The sequence below is a fragment of the Musca autumnalis genome, unplaced genomic scaffold (genome assembly GCF_047663935.1).
Source record: "Musca autumnalis isolate F117 unplaced genomic scaffold, ASM4766393v1 scaffold_3, whole genome shotgun sequence".
NCBI lineage: Eukaryota > Metazoa > Arthropoda > Insecta > Diptera > Muscidae > Musca > Musca autumnalis.
Genome location: NW_027411866.1, coordinates 5,472,606 through 5,479,748, shown reverse-complemented (window position 1 = coordinate 5,479,748; position 7,143 = coordinate 5,472,606).

The window sequence follows — 7,143 nt, the reverse complement described above, 5'->3', positions numbered from 1 at the left end:
AAAAGGGTGCTGCTATAGACTTTTCTGAGAGAAAAGCTGCTTGTATAGACTCTTTCTGAGAGAAAAGCTGCTTGTATAGACTCTTTCTGAGAGAAAAGCTGCTTGTATAGACTCTTTCTGAAAGAAGGGGTGTTTCTGATAGACCCTTTCTGCATGAAAGGATGCTTCTATAGTCTATTTCGGATAGAAAGGGTGCTCTACAGACCCTTTCTGCAAGAAAGGATGCTCTACAGACCCTTTCTGCAAGAAAGGATGCTCTACAGACCCTTTTTGCAAGAAAGAATGCTTCTATAGTCTATTTCGGAAAGAAAGGGCGCTCTACAGACCCTTTCTGAAAGAAGGGGTGCTTCCATAGACCCTTTCTGAAGGAAGAGGTGTTTCTGATAGATCCTTTCTGAAAGAAGAGGTGTTTCTGATAGACCCATTCTGAAAGAAAGGATGCTTCTATAGACCGTTTCTGAAAGAAAGGGTGCTTCGATAGTCCCTTTCTGAAAGAAAGGGTGCTTCGATAGTCCCTTTCTAAAAGAAAGGGTGCTTCTATAGTCCCTTTCTAAAAGAAAGGGTGCTTCGATAGTCCCTTTCTGAAAGAAAGTGTGCTTCGATAGTCCCTTTCTAAAAGAAATGGTGCTTCTATAGTCCCTTTCTAAAAGAAATGGTGCTTCTATAGTCCCTTTCTAAAAGAAAGGGTGCTTCGATAGTCCCTTTCTGAAAGAAAGGGTGCTTCGATAGTCCCTTTCTAAAAGAAAGGGTGCTTCGATAGTCCCTTTCGGAAAGAAGGGGTGCTTCGATAGTCCCTTTCGGAAAGAAAGGCTGCTTCGATAGTCCCTTTCTGAAAGAAAGGGTGCTTCGATAGTCTCTTTCTGAAAGAAAGGGTGCTTAGATAGTCCCTTTCGGAAAGAAAGGGTGCTTCGATAGTCTCTTTCTGAAAGAAAGGGTGCTTTGATAGTCTCTTTCTGAAGGAAGGGTGCTTCAATAGTCATTTTCTGAAGGAAAGGGTGCTTCAATAGTCCTTTTCTGAAGGAAAGGGTGCTTCAAAAGTCCTTTTCTGAAGGAAAGGGTGCTTCAATAGTCCTTTTCTGAAGGAAAGGGTGCTTCTATAGTCCTTTTCTGAAGGAAAGGGTGCTTCAATAGTCCTTTTCTGAAGGAAAGGGTGCTTCTATAGACCCTTTCTAAAGGAAAGAAAGGCTGCTTCGATAGTCCCTTTCGGAAAGAAAGGGTGTTTCGATAGTCCCTTTCGGAAAGAAAGGCTGCTTCGATAGTCCCTTTCTGAAAGAAAGGGTGCTTCGATAGTCTCTTTCTGAAAGAAAGGGTGCTTCTATAGTCCCTTTCTGAAAGAAAGGGTGCTTTTATAGTCCCTTTCTGAAAGAAAGGGTGCTTCTATAGCCCCTTCCTGAAAGAAAGGGTGCTTCTATAGTCCCTTCCTGAAAGAAAGGGTGCTTCTATAGTCCCTTTCTGAAAGAAAGTGTGCTTCTATAGTCCCTTTCTGAAAGAAAGGGTGCTTCTATAGTCCCTTTCTGAAAGAAAGGGTGCTTCTATAGTCCCTTTCTGAAAGAAAGGGTGCTTCTATAGCCCCTTCCTGAAAGAAAGGGTGCTTCTATAGTCCCTTCCTGAAAGAAAGGGTGCTTCTATAGTCCCTTTCTGGAAGAAAGTGTGCTTCTATAGTCCCTTTCTGAAAGAAAGGGTGCTTCTATAGTCCCTTTCTGAAAGAAAGGGTGCTTCTATAGCCCCTTCCTGAAAGAAAGGGTGCTTCTATAGTCCCTTCCTGAAAGAAAGGGTGCTTCTATAGTCCCTTTCTGAAAGAAAGTGTGCTTCTATAGTCCCTTTCTGAAAGAAAGGGTGCTTCTATAGTCCCTTTCTGAAAGAAAGGGTGCTTCTATAGTCCCTTTCTGAAAGAAAGGGTGCTTCTATAGTCCCTTTCTGAAAGAAAGGGTGCTTCTATAGTCCCTTTCTGAAAGAAAGGGTGCTTCTATAGTCCCTTTCTGAAAGAAAGGGTGCTTCTATAGCCCCTTCCTGAAAGAAAGGGTGCTTCTATAGTCCCTTCCTGAAAGAAAGGGTGCTTCTATAGTCCCTTTCTGGAAGAAAGTGTGCTTCTATAGTCCCTTTCTGAAAGAAAGGGTGCTTCTATAGTCCCTTTCTGAAAGAAAGGGTGCTTCTATAGTCCCTTTCTGAAAGAAAGGGTGCTTTTATAGTCCCTTTCTGAAAGAAAGGGTGCTTCTATAGCCCCTTCCTGAAAGAAAGGGTGCTTCTATAGTCCCTTCCTGAAAGAAAGGGTGCTTCTATAGTCCCTTTCTGAAAGAAAGTGTGCTTCTATAGTCCCTTTCTGAAAGAAAGGGTGCTTCTATAGTCCCTTTCTGAAAGAAAGTGTGCTTCTATAGTCCCTTTCTGAAAGAAAGGGTGCTTTTATAGTCCCTTTCTGAAAGAAAGGGTGCTTCTATAGCCCCTTCCTGAAAGAAAGGGTGCTTCTATAGTCCCTTCCTGAAAGAAAGGGTGCTTCTATAGTCCCTTCCTGAAAGAAAGGGTGCTTCTATAGTCCCTTTCTGGAAGAAAGTGTGCTTCTATAGTCCCTTTCTGAAAGAAAGGGTGCTTCTATAGTCCCTTTCTGAAAGAAAGGGTGCTTCTATAGTCCCTTTCTGAAAGAAAGGGTGCTTTTATAGTCCCTTTCTGAAAGAAAGGGTGCTTCTATAGCCCCTTCCTGAAAGAAAGGGTGCTTCTATAGTCCCTTCCTGAAAGAAAGGGTGCTTCTATAGTCCCTTTCTGAAAGAAAGTGTGCTTCTATAGTCCCTTTCTGAAAGAAAGGGTGCTTCTATAGTCCCTTTCTGAAAGAAAGGGTGCTTCTATAGTCCCTTTCTGAAAGAAAGGGTGCTTCTATAGTCCCTTTCTGAAAGAAAGGGTGCTTTTATAGTCCCTTTCTGAAAGAAAGGGTGCTTCTATAGCCCCTTCCTGAAAGAAAGGGTGCTTCTATAGTCCCTTCCTGAAAGAAAGGGTGCTTCTATAGTCCCTTCCTGAAAGAAAGGGTGCTTCTATAGTCCCTTTCTGAAAGAAAGTGTGCTTCTATAGTCCCTTTCTGAAAGAAAGGGTGCTTCTATAGTCCCTTTCTGAAAGAAAGTGTTCTTCTATAGTCCCTTCCTGAAAGAAAGTGTGCTTCTATAGTCCCTTTCTGAAAGAAAGGGTGCTTCTATAGTCCCTTTCTGAAAGAAAGTGTGCTTCTATAGTCCCTTTCTGAAAGAAAGGGTGCTTCTATAGTCCCTTTCTGAAAGAAAGGGTGCTTTTATAGTCCCTTTCTGAAAGAAAGGGTGCTTCTATAGCCCCTTCCTGAAAGAAAGGGTGCTTCTATAGTCCCTTCCTGAAAGAAAGGGTGCTTCTATAGTCCCTTTCTGAAAGAAAGTGTGCTTCTATAGTCCCTTTCTGAAAGAAAGGGTGCTTCTATAGTCCCTTTCTGAAAGAAAGGGTGCTTCTATAGTCCCTTTCTGAAAGAAAGTGTGCTTCTATAGACCCTTTCTGAAAGAAAGGGTGCTTCTATAGTCCCTTTCTGAAAGAAAGGGTGCTTCTATAGTCCCTTTCTGAAAGAAAGGGTGCTTCTATAGCCCCTTCCTGAAAGAAAGGGTGCTTCTATAGTCCCTTCCTGAAAGATAGGGTGCTTCTATAGTCCCTTTCTGGAAGAAAGTGTGCTTCTATAGTCCCTTTCTGAAAGAAAGGGTGCTTCTATAGTCCCTTTCTGAAAGAAAGGGTGCTTCTATAGTCCCTTTCTGAAAGAAAGGGTGCTTTTATAGTCCCTTTCTGAAAGAAAGGGTGCTTCTATAGCCCCTTCCTGAAAGAAAGGGTGCTTCTATAGTCCCTTCCTGAAAGAAAGGGTGCTTCTATAGTCCCTTTCTGAAAGAAAGTGTGCTTCTATAGTCCCTTTCTGAAAGAAAGGGTGCTTCTATAGTCCCTTTCTGAAAGAAAGGGTGCTTCTATAGTCCCTTCCTGAAAGAAAGGGTGCTTCTATAGTCCCTTCCTGAAAGAAAGGGTGCTTCTATAGTCCCTTTCTGAAAGAAAGGGTGCTTCGATAGTCTCTTTCTGAAAGAAAGGGTGCTTCTATAGTCCCTTTCTGAAAGAAAGGGTGCTTTTATAGTCCCTTTCTGAAAGAAAGGGTGCTTCTATAGTCCCTTTCTGAAAGAAAGGGTGCTTCTATAGTCCCTTCCTGAAAGAAAGGGTGCTTCTATAGTCCCTTTCTGAAAGAAAGTGTGCTTCTATAGTCCCTTTCTGAAAGAAAGGGTGCTTCTATAGTCCCTTTCTGAAAGAAAGGGTGCTTCTATAGTCCCTTTCTGAAAGAAAGGGTGCTTCTATAGCCCCTTCCTGAAAGAAAGGGTGCTTCTATAGTCCCTTCCTGAAAGAAAGGGTGCTTCTATAGTCCCTTTCTGGAAGAAAGTGTGCTTCTATAGTCCCTTTCTGAAAGAAAGGGTGCTTCTATAGTCCCTTTCTGAAAGAAAGGGTGCTTCTATAGTCCCTTTCTGAAAGAAAGGGTGCTTCTATAGTCCCTTTCTCAAAGAAAGGGTGCTTCTATAGTCCCTTTCTGAAAGAAAGGGTGCTTATATAGTCCCTTTCTGAAAGAAAGGGTGCTTCTATAGTCCCTTTCTGAAAGAAAGGGTGCTTCTATAGTCCCTTCCTGAAAGAAAGGGTGCTTCTATAGTCCCTTTCTGAAAGAAAGGGTGCTTCTATAGTCCCTTTCTGAAAGAAAGGGTGCTTCTATAGTCCCTTTCTGAAAGAAAGGGTGCTTCTATAGTCCCTTTCTGAAAGAAAGGGTGCTTCTATAGTCCCTTTCTGAAAGAAAGGGTGCTTCTATAGTCCCTTTCTGAAAGAAAGGGTGCTTCTATAGTCCCTTTCTGAAAGAAAGGGTGCTTCTATAGTCCCTTTCTGAAAGAAAGGGTGCTTCTATAGTCCCTTTCTGAAAGAAAGGGTGCTTCTATAGTCCCTTTCTGAAAGAAAGGGTGCTTCTATAGTCCCTTTCTGAAAGAAAGGGTGCTTCTATAGTCCCTTTCTGAAAGAAAGGGTGCTTCTATAGTCCCTTTCTGAAAGAAAGGGTGCTTCTATAGTCCCTTTCTGAAAGAAAGGGTGCTTCTATAGTCCCTTTCTGAAAGAAAGGGTGCTTCTATAGTCCCTTTCTGAAAGAAAGGGTGCTTCTATAGTCCCTTTCTGAAAGAAAGGGTGCTTCTATAGTCCCTTTCTGAAAGAAAGGGTGCTTCTATAGTCCCTTTCTGAAAGAAAGAGTGCTTCTATAGTCCCTTTCAGAAAGAAAGGGTGCTTCTATAGTCCCTTTCTGAAAGAAAGGGTGCTTCTATAGTCCCTTTCTGAAAGAAAGGGTGCTTCTATAGTCCCTTTCTGAAAGAAAGGGTGCTTCTATAGTCCCTTTCTGAAAGAAAGGGTGCTTCTATAGTACCTTTCTGAAAGAAAGGGTGCTTCTATAGTCTCTTTCTGAAGAAAGGGTGCTTCGATAGTCCCTTTCTAAAAGAAAGGGTTCTTCGATAGTCCCTTTCTGAAAGAAAGGGTGCTTCGATAGTCCCTTTCTGAAAGAAAGGGTGCTTCGATAGTCCCTTTCTGAAAGAAAGGTTGCTTCGATAGTCCCTTTCTAAAAGAAAGGGTTCTTCGATAGTCCCTTTCTGAATGAAAGGGTTCTTCGATAGTCCCTTTCTGAATAAAAGGGTGCTTCGATAGTCCCTTTCTGAAAGAAACGGTGCTTTGATAGACCCTGAGGTCTATCTGATGTGAATGGCTTCAATGAGAAATTAATGAAAAATAAAAAATCTCATTTAAGGTTCTGTAGTATTCTTAATTGATAATCTATTTATTTTTTAGTAATAATCAAACAAAATCTTTAATTTTTCCCTTCATTTCATTTTTGTGAAACACGGCCCACAGTTCCTGGCAGCGCAGCAACACCTATCCAACAACATATATAGTTATATAGGTAAGTAGTAAGTATGCCTATAACACTTGATGCCTCGTGCAAATTTTATTTTCCACAGAGAGTTGGTTGTCTTTAACGCAGGGATGCTCACAATATTTATGTTTTCGTACGTTGCTATGAGGCTTCTTACAATGAAAAATAATCCCATATACAATGAGAAAGACTTTTTGTGGTTTCTTTTCACGAAAATAGAAATAGGTGAGCATAAGTGTTCTAATGCAGGGCAAGTACATAACAAACTCTCTCGTCAGCAAAGAATTTCCCCAGTTTTCCAACAACAAAAGCAACAGAAAGAAAAATATTTCATTCATTTCAACTGTTGCTCCACTTGTTAGCATTTGCTGGAGCGCGCGTACTCAGCATGCAACAAACGAAAATTTTCTGTGGTGTTTGTGTTTTGTTGGTTGTTGGGCAAGAGAGTGGAAATTGGAGAGGAAGTGTATGTTAGAGAGGCAGTCCGAAATGTGAGAGTGTATAGAATTCCAGGAGTTTAACAGCAGCTGTTGCTCTCTATCTCTCTTTCTATCCAATCAAAACAGAGCACACACCTGTTAAAATTACCTTGTCGTTAGTTAGATTAACATTTAACATGAAATTTGTTTAAAGAAGTGGTTTCAACATGTTAAAAATATATGTATTTCAAAATATAATTTTTTCCAGAATATTTTAAATCATTAGACTAATGCCTCTGAAAGAAAGATTTTATATAAGTGGAGAGAGATTCAAAATTAAGGCAGTTTTAAAAACCCTAGGTAATTGCCAATTGGTTAATGTTGGTAGACAAAAACACAAGGCGTTATGGTCGGCCGGGTCGAATTTTATATTGATAATTTGCTGCGCGGAGGTTTTCTACCCATTGGGAGTCCAAAATACCACGTCAAATCCATTTCAAAAGAAAAATGTAGCAAACCCTTTAACAGACCACACGTGAGCATTCAAAACATGAACCAGCATTTACAATTTTCAGAATTGAGCCTTTACATTCTCTGACAAAACGCAATCCTAAATTACAGCAATTTCGGTTCCAAAATTTGACTAAACAACTCGACGAAGATAAAGTTCGTTAATACCGGTTAATGGGGCTAGACTAAAACCCGGATATACATATGTGAATAGCTTTTTGCGAGTAAGTTTTCTATCTTCTGAGAACACAAAATTCCAATTAACAACCCATTTAGTAGAGAAGTGTGACTTCAAGA